Source organism: Grammomys surdaster, unplaced genomic scaffold, assembly GCF_004785775.1.
Source record: "Grammomys surdaster isolate TR1022 unplaced genomic scaffold, NIH_TR_1.0 97, whole genome shotgun sequence".
Classification (NCBI taxonomy): Eukaryota; Metazoa; Chordata; class Mammalia; order Rodentia; family Muridae; genus Grammomys; species Grammomys surdaster.
Window position 1 is genome coordinate 5768858 of NW_021604576.1, and position 17539 is coordinate 5786396.

Below are 17539 nucleotides of genomic sequence, written 5' to 3' on the forward strand. Positions count from 1 at the left end.
CTTCTTCTGACAGTTACTTTACTACCTATGGGGTATTATTATTATGTTTCTAAGAAGCTGTTTTATTTTGTTACCTGCTGACGAATGGCATTGGCAACAGTACAAATTTTGCAGGTTTAATGTGGATTAAACTTTTAAATGTGTGTATGTGTGCATGTTTGTGAAATAAAGATACATTTGAAAGATTGTTTCAGGACAGTCTTGCCTTTGAAAGTCAGTGCAAAACCATGCTAGTCGTAAAACTAGATGAAAATTAAGCATGGCCTTCATTGAACTGATACGTTGGATTTATGTTTGTTTATGACACCTCTCTTTCTTTATTCTTTCCATAAGTCATACTTTTCCATGAGTCATTTTTAAACTGTCCCTGTTGTAGGCTTTTACTGAAGTAAGTACTTCATAAAATCAAAGATTAATAAAAGTTTTATTCTTATTTCAGACAATAGTTTACCATTAATGAATTACTGACAAGCAAATATCAAAAGGCTATGCTATTGGAACTCTAAGGAAATGGCTGCATTCCATAGACTCCGATAGCTTCTACCTTCAGGAAAATAACACTAAGAACCATTCAAATGATATAATGACAATAATGTTAATACTTTCCAAGAACCTTTTATAAACTACTCTAAATAAGAAATGGGAACATGTTAATTAAACGTACTACCGTAAATTGATAAATATGAGACTTACAGATATTGAGTTTTTGAGTGTTTTAGATCAAGTTGACCTTTAAATTTTTCAAACAAAAACCTGAATTTATTTTATTCATTTATTTTTAATTATGCATATATGTGTATATCTATGTTAGAAAATGTGTACATGTGTGAATCCCTGTATAGTCTAAAAGAGGGCATTAGACCCCATGGAGCCAGAGTTACAGGAAGTTATAAGATGCCTAGAATGTGTGCTACATGGTTGACTCAAGTCCAATACAAGTTCAAAATATACTCTTAACCACCGAGATATTTCTCAGGCCACAGAATTAATTTTATTGTATCTATTCACAGTCCATTTTCTAACAATGGCAGAATATATTATGTGCAGCAAGTGCAACTTGAAAGAGAATAATTCATTTACTGTCTAAGTGAAAATTGTTTTTCCCTCTATTTAGCAATAACTGGTCTATGACACAGAATAGAAATTATGTTTTTCTTTTATCCTAGATATAAGTCAATCAGTTGATTAGCAAAACAAATGCCCAAAGTTAGTAGGAGGTAAACAAGTACAGATAGAGAAATTAGATGCCACTTTCATGTTCAGCATTCTCTGGCAAAGCATATATGCAGGAAAGAGAGATTATGATAGCTGATCCACTAGTAACAAATTATTCCAGTGTTAAAGTGACTGTGATACATTTACAATTTCACTTGTCCACTGGAAGCAGAATATAGGAATTGCACCCTTCAGCTAATCACAGGCTAAAACACAAGTATCTGTCTTGTGGATTCTACAGAATTTCTTTAAAAATATTGTAGGTTACAAATCTAGGGATATTTTATAGAATCACAATAATGAATTTCAAATAATTGATAGTATAAAAAACTAATTACTGCAAATAATTTTAGCACTTCATGTCTTACTCTGTTCAGTATTGTAGTGAAAGCTCTATACATGAATTTGTATTCAGTGCTGAATGCTTTAATAAAGAAGAACAGAAAATTGGCACTTCAAATTATAAAACCCAGAGTACCAGTGGGCGTAAGAAAATAGTGATAAAAAGAGGTGATGGCTAATTAATTTCAAATCTTGCAGCTATATCCCCCCTAAATCATTGTTTCAATATAAACCATCAACTGGATCTTTTGTTGTTTGAACTCTTCTATTCATATACCTGCAACATAGCAAGTCACTCTCTTCTTCCTTACACAAAAGCTTCAATTGGATTTTTCTGTGCTGGAATTCATCTTCCCTCTGATCTTACACTCTTTCCATTTGACAGACCTGTCTCTACAGGATCTGTCACCAAAATTCTGGAAGTAATTGTCTTTCTTTAAAGCTCTCAGTTAGAAGTCTGAAGTATAAACTAAATGAAAGTATTTGTATACAAATCATGGTCATTTACTGTGAAACAAGACCATGGCTTTCTGAGATCAGAACATTCTCCTATAGAGAAATGGCTTCAGGGATTCAAACAATATAAAGCTAAAAAATTGTGTTGCAACATAAAATAAAGCACTCTAAAATTCAGATGACTCTCTTAGCAAATTTTATATATATACATATATATATATATACATGTATGTATGTATGTATGTATGTATATATATATCATTATATATACATCATTTTATATATATGTTGTCACATGTCATAACAACAATGCTATTTCACAATAGTTGAACCTGAGTTTTTGACAATACTTTCACTTAGCTTATATTGTCTGTTAGTGAGTGCCTACATTGACAAGGGTAAGAATATATAGTATGAAGGTTTTTTTTTAAAGAGGAGAAAAGGTACTCTAAAGTTGGAAAGCTACATTCAATAATTCTTAAAAGAAACTTAAGAGTATTGGGTTCAAAATCGTCTAATCCTAATGATTGGGAGACAGTTTAGTTAGCTGAAATCTAAAGTAAATTTCTTTATACAAGGTTAATTAACTAAGCAAGATCTTTACTTTAGTAGCCACATATCTCTTTACTTTTATCTGCAGCAAGTGGCATATATTTCAGGGAAACATTTCTGCAATTCCTTGATGAGTTTCATGCAACATCCTATAATAGATGAAGCCAATGGTTGGTATATAGATGGCGTATTCCAACCCCAATAAATGTTAAATCAAGAGTTTTAAACAGTATTATGAAAGAGACATTGAAAAACATCAGCAGAGTAATAGTTTCAATCAAGTCATTTTTGTATCTTCTAATTTTTAAGATTGTTGTGATTTTTCATATTAATGTTTAGTAAGCCATATTTAAAATTTGCATACATGAAAGGTAATAAGAAATAAAACCTCAACTCAGGTGATTTGAGTTTCTTTTTGTTTGAACTTCAAAAAATGTTTAGCCAACTCTTATGCTGCTTTGGGAGATAACACAATCATATTATGCATATATGACTTTACAACACCTGCATGTATGTGTACTAACTGTTCCTTTCTTTAGTATTCATTCCCTGAAATTTCTCCATAGAGAAATACTGCATAGGGAGTCTATCCTGTCTTCCTTTCTCATTGTCATTCTTGCAGGTGTCTGGATGTCATTTTTCCATTTCCTTTCCTAGAAAACTCTAAGGACATCATGTTTCTATTACGACAAACTAATTATTTTTTTTCTCTTTTGTTCATGTTTATTGGTTACTTTATTTATTGACATTTCAAATGTTATACCCCTCCCAAGTTTCCCCTCCACAAAATCCCTCTCCACTCCTCATCCTCCTCCCTCTATGAAAGTGCTTCCCCATCCACTCACCCACTCCTGCCTCAATGCTCTAGCATGCCCCTACCCTGGGTCATCGAGCCTCCACAGGATCAAGGAGCTCCACTCCCTATGATGCCCTGTAAGGCAATCCTCTGCTACATATCCAGATGGAGCTATGGGTCCCCCATGTGTACTCTTTGGTGTTTTAGTCCCTGGGAGCTTTTGGGGTCTGATTGGTTGATATTGCTATTCTTCCTAAGGGGATGCAAACCACTTCAGCTCCTTAAGTCCTTGCCCTAACTTCTTCATTAGGGTCCCCATACTCAGTCCCCCATACAGTTGGCTGCATGCATCCACACCTGTATTAGTCAGGCTTGGGCAGAGACTCTCAGGGGACAAGCCATACCAGGGTTTTGTCAGCAGGCACTTCTTGTTATCAAGAATAGTGTATGGGTTTGGTCTCTGAAGATAGAATGGATTCCTAAGTGGAACAGTCTATGGATGGCCTTTCCTTCAGTCTCTATTCCACTGTTCATCCCTGCACTTTTTTTTAAACAGGAGGAATTTTGGATTAATATTTTTGAGGTGGGTTGGTGGCTCCATACCTCAGCCAGTGGCAGTGCCTATCCACTGAACATGGTCTCTAGAGTTTCTATCTCCTCTTTATTGTGTATTTCTGTTGGTCCTCCCTGTTGGTTCCCGGGAACCTCTTGGTTCCCTGTCATCTGAGACTTTCTAGTGGCTACCCCAGTTCTCCTTCCCGCAATGTTACTCTCCTTTCAAATATCTGACCCTCTGTATTTCTCTCCCATCTCCACCTATATCTGAACTGGTCTCCTGTTTCCCTCCCCCTCATCTTTTCTTCCAAGATATCTCTGTCCCTCTACTTACTGAGATTATTTTCTTCTCCTTTCTGAGTAGTATTGTAGAATCAACACTTTGGCGTAGTCTTTCTTCTTGGCTGGCATCAGGTCTGTGAGTTGTATTATGGGTATTCCAAGCTTCTTTTTGGCTAATACCCACTTATCAGTGAGTACATACCATGCGTGGTTTTTTGTGACTAGGTTACCTCACTCAGGATGATATTTTCAAGTTCCATCCATTTGCCTAAGAATTTCATGAATTCATTGATTTTAATAGTTGAGTAGTGCCCCATTGTGTAAATATACCACATTTTCTGTATCCATTCTTCTGCTGATGGACATCTGAGTTGTTTCCAGGTTCTGGTTATTATAAACCAGGCTGCCATAAAGATAGTGGAGCATATGTCCTTGTTAAAGTTGGAACATCTTTTGGGTATATACCCAGGAGTGGTATAGATAAGTCCACAAGTAAAACTATTTTAAATTTTATGAGGAACTGCCAGACTGCTTTCCAGAGTGGTTGTACAGGCTTGCAATCCCATTAGCAACGAAGGAGTGTTCCTCTTTCTCCACATCCTAGCCAGCATTGGCTGTCACCTGAGATTTTGGTCTTAGCCATTCTGACTGATATGAGGTAGAATCTCAGGGTGGTTTTGATTTGCATTTCCCTGATGACTAAGGATGCTGAACATTTTTTCTAAGAGTTCCTGAGGCCATTCAAAATTCCTCAGTTGAGAATTCTCTGTTTAATTGTGTACCCCATTTTTAATTGGGTTATTTGTTTCTCCAGAGTGTAACTTCTTGTATTCTTTGTATAGTTTGGGTGTTAGCCTTCTCTTAAATGTAGGGTTCATAAAAATCTTTCCCCAATCTGTGGGTTGCTGCTTTGTCATGATGACAATATCCTTCACCTTACAGAACCTTTTCAAATTTATTAGGTCCCATTTGTCAGTTCTTGATCTTAGAGCATACGCCATTGGTGTTCTCTTAAGGAAATTTTCCCCTGTGTCCCATGTGTTTGAGGCTATTCCCCAGCTTATCTTCTATTAGTTTTATCTTATCTGGTTTTATGTGGAGGTCCTTGAACTACTTGGAATTAAGCTATGTACAAGGAGATAAGAATGGATCAATTTGCATCCTTCTACATGTTGACCAAGAATTGAACCAGCACCATTTTTTGAAAATACTATCTTTTGTCCACTGGATGGTTTTAGCTCCTTTGTCAAAGATCAAGTGACCATAGATAGGGGTGTGGTTCATTTCTGAGTCTTCAATTCTATTCTATTGATCTCACTCCCTGTCTCTGTACCAATACCATGAGGTTTTTAATTACTATTGCTCTGTAGTATAGCTTGAGGTCAGGGATGATGATTCTTCCAAAAGTTCTTTTATTGTTAATGGTTTTAGATATCCTGGGTTTTTTCTTATTCCAAATAAATTTGAGAACTACTCTTTGTATCTCTGTGAGAATTGAGTTGGAATTTTGATGGGGATTGCATTGAATCTGTAGATTGTTTTGGTAAAATGGCCATTTTTACTATATTAATCTTGCTGATCCATGAGCATGAAAGATCTTTCCATCTTCTGAGATCTTCTTCAATTTCTTTCTTCAGAGACTTGAAGTTCTTGTCATACAGATCTTTCACTTGCTTGGTTAGCATCATACCAAAATATTTCATATTATTTGTGACCATTGTAAAGGGTGTTCTATCCCTAATTTCTTCCTCAGGCTTTTTATCCTTTGAATAGAGGAAGCCTACTGATTTGTTTGAGTCAATTTAATATCCAGCCACATTGCTGAAGTTGTTTATCAGCTACAGGAGTTTCCTAGTGGATTTTTTGGTTTGTGTGTGGGGGGGTAACTTACATATACTATAATGTGATCTACAAATATTGACTTTCTCATTTCCAATTTGTATCCCTTTGATCTTCTTTGTTGCCTAATTGCTCTGGTTAGAATTTTGAGTACTATACTGAATAGATAGGGAGAGAGTGGACAGCTTTGTCTTGTCCCTGATTTTAAGGAGATTGCTTCAAGATTCTCCTCATTTAATTTGAAGTTGGCTATTGGCTTGCTGTATATTATTTTTATTTTATTTAGGTATGGGATCTTTTTTCCTGTCTCTCCAAAACTTTTGGCATGATGAGGTATTGTATATTGTCAAAGGCTTTTTAAGCATCTAATGAGATGATCATGTGTTTTTGTTCTTTTAATTTGTTTATATAGTAGATTACGTTGTTGGATTTCTGTATATTAAGCCTGCATCCCTAAGATGAAGCCTATTTGATCATGTTGAATAGTAGGAGACATTAACACCCTTCTCTTACCTACTCATTTTGATGTGGTTTTGGATGTGTTTTTGTTTAACTTAGGTATTTGGTTTGCAAGAATTTTATTATTTTTGCATCAATATTCATGAGGGAAATTGGTCTCAAATTTTCTTTGTCGGGTCTTTCTGTGGTTTGGGTATCAACTGTGTCATCATAGAATGTATTAGGTAGAGTTTCTTCTGTTTCTATTTTATGAAATAGTTTGAGAAGTGTTGGTATTAGGAATTATCTAATGGTCTGATAGAATTCTACACTAAAACCATTTGGTCCTGGGGATTTTTTGTTTGACGATTTTTATTGACTGCTTTTATTTCCTTAGTAGTTATGGGACTGTTTAGATGGTTTATCTGATCCTGATTTAACTTAGGTATCTGATATCTATCTAGAAAACCATCAATTTCATCTGGATTTTCCAGTTTTGTGGAGTATCGGCTTTTTTAGTAGGATCTGATAATTTTTTTTTATTTTCTTCAGTTTCTGTTATGTCTCCATTTTCATATCTGCTTTTGTTAATTTGGATATTGTCTCTGTGCCCTCTAGTTAGTCTGGCTAAGTGTTTATCTATCTTGTGGATTTTTTCAAAGAACCAATTGCTAGTTTGTTGATTATTTTTTTTGGAGTTCTCTTTGTTTCTACTTGGTTGATTTCAGGTCTGAGTTTGATTATCTTCTGTGGCCTATGCCTCTTGGGTGTATTTACTTATTTTATTTTATTTTTTTAGATATTTCAGATATGCTGTTAAGTTGCTAGTGTAAGCTTTCTCCAGTTTCTTTATGGAAGCAATTAGAGCTATGAGTTTTCCTGTTAGCACTGCTTTCAATGTGTCCAATGAAATATGTGTATGTATGTATGCATAATATGTATGTTATGCTTTCATTTTTTTAAGTTCTAAAAAGCCTTTAATTTATTTCTTTATTTCTTCCCTGACCAAGTTATCATTGAGTAGAAAGCTATTCAGCTATTGAAGACAGTTATTGAAGACTAACGTCAGTCTGTAGTGATCTGATAGGATGCATGGGATGATTTCAGTCCTCTTGTATTGGCTGAGGTTTGTTTTGTGTTCAATTATATGGTCAGTTTTGAAGACGGTACTGTGATGTGCTGCGAAGAAAGTATATTCTTTTGTTTTAGAGTGAAACGTTTTGTAGATATTTGTTAAGTCAATTTGGTTCAAAACTTCTGTTAGTTTCACTGTGTCTATGTTTAATTTCTGTTTCCATGATCTGTCTATTGGTAAGAGTATGGTTTTAAAGTCTCCTACTATTATTGTGTGAGATTCAATGTGTGCTTTGAGCTTCAGTAACGTTTCTTTTACAAATCTGGATACCCTTGCCTTTGAGGCATAGATGTTCAGAATTGAGGCTTCCTCTTGGTGGGATTTTTCCTTTGACAAGTATGTGGTATCCTTCCCCATTTTCTGGTAACTTTTGGTTGAAAGTCTATTTTATTGGATACTAGAATTTCTACTCCAGCTTGTTTCTTGGGACCATTTGCCTGGAAAAAATTTTCTAGCCTTTTACTTTGAGGTAGTGTCTGTCTTTTTCACTGACATGTGTTTCCTGTATACAGCAAAATGCTGGATCCTGTTTAAGTATCTAGACTGTTATAGTCTCTATCTTTTTATTGGGGAATTGAATCCATTGATGTTGAGACCAATGATTGTTGCTTCCTGTTATTTTTGTTGTGAGGGGTGGATTTATGATTAAGAAGAGATTCTTTTGGGCGTGTTGTGAATTTCTTGCCTTTTCTTGCATGTAGTTTCCCTCCTTAGTTTTCCTTCTTTTATCCGTTGTAGGGCTGGATTGGTGGAAAGATATTGTGTAAGCTTTGTTTTGTCATGGAATATCTTGGCTTCTCCCTAAATGGTAATTGAGAGTTAGGCTGGGTACGGTAGCCTAAGCTTGTGTTTTTGGTCTCTTAAGGAATCATGACAACTGTACAGGATCTTCTGGCTTTTAGAATCTCTGCTGAGAATTCTAGTTTAATTTTGATGGGCCTCTCATATGTTACTTAACCTTTTGTCTTAGAGCTTTAAATATTCTTGCTTTGTTCTGTGCGTTTAGTGTTTTATTTATTATGTGACAGGAAAAATTTCCTTTTTGGTTCCATCTGTTTAGTGTTCTGTAGGCTTCTTGTACATTTATGGGCATCTTTTTCTTTAGGTTAGGAAACTTTTCTTCTATAATTTTGTTGAAGATGTTTGCTGGCCTTTGGAGTTGGGAAAATTCACTCTCTTCTACATCTATTATTCTTAGGATCAGTCTTTTCATTGTGTCCTGGATTTCTTGAATGTTTTGAGTTAGGGGCTTTTTGCTTTTTGTATTTTCTTTGACTGTTGTGTCAATGTCTTCTGTGACATCTTCTACGCCTTAGATTCTCTCTTCTATCTCTTGTGTTCTGTTGATGATGCTTGCATTTATGACTCCTGATCTCTTTCCTAGGTTTTCTATCTCCAGGGTTGTCTCCCTATGTGATTTATTTATTGTTTATTTTCCATTTTTAGATCCTGGATGGTTTTGTTCAATTCTTTCACCTGTTTGATTGCATTTTCCTATAATTCTTTAAGGGATTTATGTGTTTCCTTGTTAAGAGCTTCTAGCTGTTTACCTGTGTTTTCCTGTATTTCTTTAAGGGAGTTATTTATGTCATTTTTAAAGACCACTATCATCACCATTAGATATGATTTTAAATCAGGATCTTACTTTTCTGGTGTGTTGGGGTATCCAGGGCTGAATATGGTGGGAGTACTTGGTTCCGATGATGCCATGTAGCCTTCAATTCTGTTGCTTATGTTCTTGTGCTTACCTCTCACCATGTGGCTATTTCTGTTGTTAGCTTTTCTTGCTGTCTATGACTGTAGCTTGTCCTTCCTATGAGCCTATGAGCCTGTGATCTTAGGTATGTCATCACTCCTGAGAGGCCAGTTCTCTTTGTGCAGGATTTGGGTGTGGAGAGATGTGGCTTAGGGTCAGATGCAGGGTGCAGATGGAAAGCAAAAGGATCCTGTCCCAGGATGCTCTACAGTTTCTGTGTCCTGTGAGCCAGGGCTATACTTAAGCCAGGTATTGGAGAAGTATTGGTAGCCTTACCTGTTATCTTAGGTGTGTCAGCACTCCTGGGAGACAAGCTCTCTTTGGGTGGGATTTCGGTGGGGAGAGTTGTGGCACAGAGTTAGCTCCAGGGTGCAGGTGAAAACCGGAAGGATACTGTCCCAAGATGCTCTGCAGTTCCTTCTTAACATAGGAAATGGAACCATCTATGATTTAACACTCATCAACTTCTCCAGTTTCATATATCAGAAACATAATATAGGAAACAATGTATCAACTTGGTACTCTCACAGTCAAAGATGATGTTTTTCCTCTGTGTTCCTTTGTTCACACTATGATTTTTACATCTTTCTCACTACATTCACATGCATTAAAAAAATCAAACTTCCTTAAATAGTAAGTAGTTACTGATGCACATTATTCTACAGAAAATGAGGTTTTAAAAGTTTGTTGATGTACTACTGTTTTTTGTATGAATACAAAGGAAAGCTCAAGAGATTTAAAAGTAATTAGAACTGGGGCACATACCATTTCATAAGCTAATTATTCACAAAGAAGGATTCTTCAAACTTTCAGAGATATATGTCAGTATAACTTTATCAGAAAAAATCAGTATTTTAAGTTATATAAGTGAAAACTGATATTAGGAGCTAAATATTAATGATTATTTAAATAGACTTCAATTTCACCCATGTTTCAATAAAAGAATATTAACTTCCTACCAAACAGGACATATGCTGTTACTACATTTAACCCATAACCCAACTGGATACTATTTGAAATTTGTGCTGTATGAATTCAGACCCTTTTGGCACTGCAACCTGCAATGATATAAATATTGCATATATAACAGATCAAGTTGAAAAGTCAACAGTAGGAAAGGGCATACTATTGATTAATATGCTTTCATGAGTTTACAGCACATATCAGCCTCAGTGCCGCGTTGCTAAGGAGGGTTTCCTGTTCACCCAACAAGCTGTCCTAAGCATTTGGCATTAGTAACAAAACCACTGCTCTTCTTTTTCCATTTCCATATCTAAGATGGGTACCATATGCCTTTCAATTTTGGAGGGAACAAACCTTCAGCCATATTTTCCACTTTAGAATAAGTTTAGAAAATCAGCTATCTCCTTGAAAATGAAATATTCTAAGGACTTATCTGGGATACTATATTTATTTCAATGTAGTTATAACTTCAGTAGGATTCCAATGTATTTATGTATTTGCTTTGATGTATTTGTTTGGCTATCTTAATGAAAAAATTGTATTTATGAATAGATTTTGAGTGTTTAAGTTTCTAGTTCCACTGCAAGCTTTTATGGAATAACTACTCTCAGGTTCACAAATTAATGGCTGTAAAATGATAAACTAAATCTGACATATGGCTTAGTCCTGTAGGTTACATTTCAGGATCTTCTTTTAAGAGAAAGACCAATTTCTCAGAAACCATCTAGGGGTCTATTTGAAAAACACAAAGCTCTAAACTGCTTTCTAAGACAAATTAATCAAATTAGAATTCCAAGGACTAGTAATGTAGTTTAGTTACGTTTTCAAAAGCAATATATAGTCAAAGAACCCTTCCCCCCCGTTTTAGCCATGTTTATTTTGAAAGTATAGATACCTGTTTCTTAATCTAATCATCTAATAATCACCCTACCATTCTGTTTCTCATTATCAGATATTTACTTCAGACTATAGCACATTTTTTTATAATATAAAGAACCAAATTACCAGTCTTTCAATGCGTGTAGCAATGAATGTGAGAAAAGGGACCTGTAAATAAACTGTCTTATTAATTGATGGCACCATGAGAGGCTTATCCATATCTTTTTCCAGAAAGTTCTTAATAGTAGCTATAAAAATAATCAATGTTTTTAACATCCTGCTATTTTTCCAAGTTCTAAAACCTTTACTTTGTTTTTAAATGTGCCTATAGCATAACTATACACTGCATTGAATGTTTAGGCGTTTTCTACTCAAGAGTGGTAGACTCTTTCAGCAACTAAATGTTACATGTAACAGAGTACCAATTCCCGAAATGTAGTTCAGGGCTCAATTTCTCAATAAGAAACCAGAAAATCTTTATCAGGTTGACTTAGTTGTAAAAATAGCTAAGTTGTATTGGCAATTAATTAGCAGCTTACAGGGTCAGTAAGAATCCTATATTCACTCTGAGACAAAAGCAAAAGGGATGTAGAGTCCAATTCAGCTCTTGATATAGAAACTACTCTCTATGAAGTTGTATTGCCAGTGTTTTAAGCATTCATTTCTCATGTGTGAAGTCGGTACATGTTTTATAGCACCAGATATTGTTTCCCGCCTAATGTGCTCAATTGTGTCTTGACATTATTGCTTTCCTCGCATCATTTTTTTACTACTTAGAAAAATGCATATAGAAAATGTACTTTGTAAATCACTGATGGTTCAAGTTATTCAACATCAACTCGGTGTATTATAATATTGGACTTATGACAAGACAGGGTTTTTAAATGAAGCATAAACTGACCTTGAACTTGCAATTCTGCCCTTTCAACCAGAGTGCTAGGAATACAGATGTATATCATTATGCCAAGCTAAAATTTCCTAAAATGGTAAAGCTTAGATTCAAATATTACCCAAGATAAACTGGAATACAGGTGAGGGCCTTGAACTTTATTTTAAAATGAAGAACTTAAAACCAAAAATCAAACTACTTTCTTCTCTGGTGTGATTCCTCAATTAAGAGTCTAATTCACTAAAGACGAACATGGATACACAGGAGAAAGGAGAAAATGGGATTCAGGAAGGATGTTAAGTTATCCTAAAATAATACTAGCATGCACTCCTGTGGCACCAAATGCTAACAGTGCTCAAGGCAGAAAGGTTGTGTTAAAATCCTTGTTCCTCAAGCCAAAGGGCCCAAGTGAGGATGCTTCAATTCCACTTAGGATGGAGAAGAAAGTAATCCCAGGGGGCAAAGGGGAGGAGGAACTTGGGTGGGAGAGAAGACAGGGGGCTGAAAGCAAAACATGATCAGGTTTTTGGGAACAAGACTAAAGCCCTGAGTGCCAGCAAAATGTGTAGAAACAGGCAACCTCGGAAGGTAGGAAGACAAGAGAACCCTCTAGAATGTACTACAGACCCTAGAGACCTGGGAGGTGACAAACTCTCAGGACTCAAAGGGAGGGACCTTAGATGAAATGTCCTACAGTGGGGAGAGGGAACTTGCAGACTCTATCTCCAGTAGAAAGATAGGGGCATCAAGTGGAGGGATGGGGTTCCTATCACACAGTCAAAAACTCTAACCCAGAATTGTTACTGTATAAAAGAACTGCAGGGACAAAAATGAAGAAGAGTCTGAGGGAAAAGTGGGCCAGTGACAGGCCCAAATTAAGATACAGCTCAAGGGGAGGCTTCAAGGCCTGACATTATTACTGATGCTATGGTGTGCTTATAGACAGGAGGTTAGGATGACTGTCCTCTGAGAGCTCTAACTAACAGCTGATCAAGAAAGACACAGATACCCAACCAATGAACAGAAGCCTGGGACTACTGTGGCTGAATTAGGGAAAGACTGGAAGAAGTTGTGGAGGAGGGCAACCCTATAGGAAGACAAAGTATCTCAACTAACCTGGACCTCCGAGATCTCTCAGACACTGAGACACCAACCAAGCAGTATACGGATATAAATAATTACTAACCAGGAAAAAAAAAAAAGCTCTGTTTTGATTAAATTAAGAATTAAAGAAAGTTCCAACCAGGCATGGTAGCATATGCCTTTAATTCTAGCAATTGAGAGGCAGTGACAAATAGATCCCTCTGACTTTGAAGCCAGCATGCTCATCACAATGAGTTCTATATAGAACTATGTAGACAGCCAGAACTATGTAGAGAGACTTAGTCTCAAAAATAATAAAAACAAAAATAAACAAATAAAAGTAACAAAAAGAGAAAAAAAGAAAGAGAAGAGAGAAAGAAATAGAGGAAGGAAGAAAGAAATAAAAGAAAAACTAAATTTAAAAATCCTTGATAGTTGACAATAGTAAAAAATAGTACATTTTTTATCCACATGATAGGTGGTTCTAAAAGTTGTGGCAGCAGTATTGTTATGCTTTGTTTTGATTTACTGCATTTCTTAGGTTGGAAAAAGAATTCTATAATAGAGTTAGGGCCCAATAAGTCACAGAGAAAGTTTTAAAAGGCATGTAGAAGCCTTAGGCAGAATGCATTGGCTGCCTAATATATGAAGCAGGGATGACATGGCAAATTTAAACTTCTAAGAAAGGAATTATAGTCAGCACATAGGCCTTCTACAACTTAGGGTGGTAAAAGCTACAGTTGGAATAAGATAAAAGGAAAAAGGATTCGATTTTTTTTACAAAATGGATTATAAAAAACAAAGTAGTATTTTACAGAAATATATGTAACAGAATGAAAATACAGTGAGGCTCATTTTTGAAGGTTGAAAGGCACCTCTCGAATGTGTATGTCAATGCCGGTCAACTATGCAACAATAGATGGGTTCACAGAAATATGAATTGCATTTCTGATACACACAAGTTTGTGTGAAACTTTGAACTTTTCTCTTCTTTTCAGGTCTATTGTCTCCAAAAGCTTGAGTTCAGTGTGTGTCAGTTAAGAAATGTGAGATTGAGTAGCTCCAAATTTTATATATATATAACAATTCTATGCTTAAATGTTTCCAGAAAACACATAGAAATATTAAAATTCTTCAAATATTAGTATAAAATGCTTTCAATGTTTGTCTGGAGTTATAATATAATATTAAAACTTATACTGATATCTCTAAACTTTGCAAAATTTGATTATTGTAAGTTTATTATTAAATGCTGATTATCTCAGGAATAAAGCTATGACCATGTGTATATTATGTGATAATTTAGTAGTGGAAAAGAAAGAAGGAAACTTGTTTGAATTCTGAAGGCTGTAGATTTGTTAAATGATAAATTTTTTCATACTTTTATTGCTAATCTAAAAAATAGATAAAATCTGTATGCTTTTGTAAACTCTCTGTAACCTGGGGATATAAATTATATCTTGTGGTTAAGTCATATATCTAGATTTCCAAAAACAAAACATGCACAGGTTCCATGTCAGCCTCATACATCAGCCTTGCAGAAACAATAATTGGTTATTAGGAGAAATCTTCTTATTAGGGGATTAGATCAAGAAGACAGATGAAGCAATGAATAGTAAGGAAAGTAAGCAAACTGAGAAAGTGTGCAAACATTTCTAGAGGATATGTTTATTCCTCACACTCAAATAAATTCTCTAATGCTGGAGTAACTAAATTATTCAAATTGTTTCTGAAGGAAACAGACTGTTAGGAGCACCCAAAATGTATGAAAAAATGAAATTACGTAAGGTTGGAATGGACCCAGTAGGTTGCAGGATAGATCCTCCTGAAGGTATATTTATCTTACGATAGCTCTGTTTATTTCACACTCTCTTGGCCTTACTAAATTTAAATGCTGATTATGGTCAGAGGTTAGAGGTGCTAAATGTTCAATTACTTGACATTTAGTAGTTTTTGTCTTGTTGGGAATTTTATTACAGTTCAGTTAGTTAAAATCTGATACTTAGTTCTGATATAATATTTTCTTTAGTATTGTAGTATATTCACAAAATACCTAATATAGATGAAGAAATATTCATGATCACAAAATAAAAATCTTACTTAATTTTGTTAGTTTAAAAAATATGAGATGTAGTTTTTCAAAAATATAATATTGTTGATCATTTGTACAATCTAGTACAGATCCTGATTGAGCTTATTCATCTTCATTCCCTGAAGCTTGATGCTAATATATTTATGAATTTATAAAGTTTCTATTCTTCCTTTAGTGTCTGGTTATTACTATTGCAATCTTTGAGTCTATGCATTTTATTCTTTTATGCACTGTATGTAAATTCATGGTTTTCTTTGGCCTTTAGCTCATGGTTTATTTCTTTTAGGAAAACGTACTCATGGTCAATCATTTCATCACATATTGAATGTCTTTTCCTCCCAAGAAAAGTGTCATCTTCTTTCTGATAGTTGTACAGAGTTCCTTCCTTTTCTCCACTGTTTTCCCCTGAACAGCTATGTTTAAAATAGTAGTTTATGTTTCTTTAATGATTGTTCAGGTAGTGGATAGCTGACATACTTCATTTCTGAGTCATGAGGTGCGGGGGACTTTGCTTCCTTTTCTCATTGTAGTTTCTTTCTAAATTTGGAAGGTGATCTCAACCAAGATTATTGTCTTCTCACTGCTAAAACTCAGCATGACTCCATGACTATCTTTCTTATAATTCAGTATACAAAGTGGTCTGTTTAATCACTCAGATAAACCTTCAGAACTTAAGTGTAGAGTACTCAACAATGGCCATCTTCCACTGGAGAGGCTAAAATACAAGTCTACAAAGCTGGATGCCTCAGCAGGCCTAATCTGTACAACAGAGAATCTCCTTCTTTATACAGTTATCTTATAATCCATGATTATAGATTTGTAATATTGAGACCAACTTATATGGATTCCGCTCATCTAAATAGGTCTTCCTATTTCCCTTGTAAATGCTTTACCCACTAGGCCATCCTTCCAGACTCCTTGTATATCTTCTCTTAAGACATTCCTATTTTGGTTATTTGCTGGGTTTTATGTTGAATTATTTGATTGTTTTATAATTAGTTTTTGAGAGTATATATTCTCAGAAAGGAATAGAGATATATTTGAAAAAGAAAAAAGATTATATACAACTTCATGGGCCATGATGAGTATAGAATTATATGCTATGTGTAAGAGCACAATATTGAAACATAGCCATTTTTGCTATTTTATCATTTCATAGTCTTCCAAAAAACAAGAGAAAAGAAAAGAAAATGAACAAAATGAAATATACTCTTTGGAAAAAAAGAAGACTTTTTATGCTGCTTATAGAGAACATATACTTTTGGTAAGTAGTTAGGAGACAAAAGCTTTACCATTTTCTAAATGATGTCACTAATGAACAAGAACTAATAATGGAAATAAAAACTTAATGCCTCCATTTGACTGCTTTCCGCTTTGTGTTTTGGTCAAGGGTTAACCTATAATGCAGATTAGAGAGAACATGTCTTGAAGAAACTCTGTACACCTAAGAAAGCAATTCTCACACTATTTGCATCATCAGCATGTGAACTCAGAGTTAAGATCCTTTTCAGATGATATTCTCTTATAACTGAGAGATATAAGCATTCAAAAATATTTGGTAGCTAATGACACGAAAGGTCGCTTTAGTTTAAACTACTTTGCAGTAATGAAAGCACACAAACAAACATCTATCCTTTATTAGATTTTACACACTGACAAAGAGAGGTCTTCTGAAGCTGTACTAATCTACTTTGATTTAAATATTGATAATGTTTCAGAGTTAGCAACCTCCCAAACTTCATTAGACTCCTCTTGCTTAAATATAATTTTCAGAGCTCTGGAAACGTCCATTCCTTTTTTTTTAATTTGCAAACTTATTCCTCAATATTTTATTGCACAGTTATTTTCTTCTTCTATGGTCCAATTAGACATCTCTGACTCAATACCTGATTTGCCGACTGGGCTCCTGATTTTTCAGAAACTATTTATTTATACACTGTGAGACAAATGCATAGATTCTATAGATGCATTTAAAAAGTATGAAAAAGAGTATTAAAATAGGAATGCAGTGTCTTGATGAGTATCAAAAACAAATTGAATGTATAATATAAAGTAACTATAACCAATATTTTATGACTAAATATTTACTACAATATCTTTAAAATAAAGTTTTGTGTTATTTTATAGCACATTCTACTGCTTCTTTTGAAAGTATAGTATAGCCTCTAAAATAGTATTTTAACTGAAGGAGTTTCATTGAGTCCTTATGATATTACTCTGAAAAAAAGATTCTGTATGACACACAATCTGTTGATATTAATTTTAAA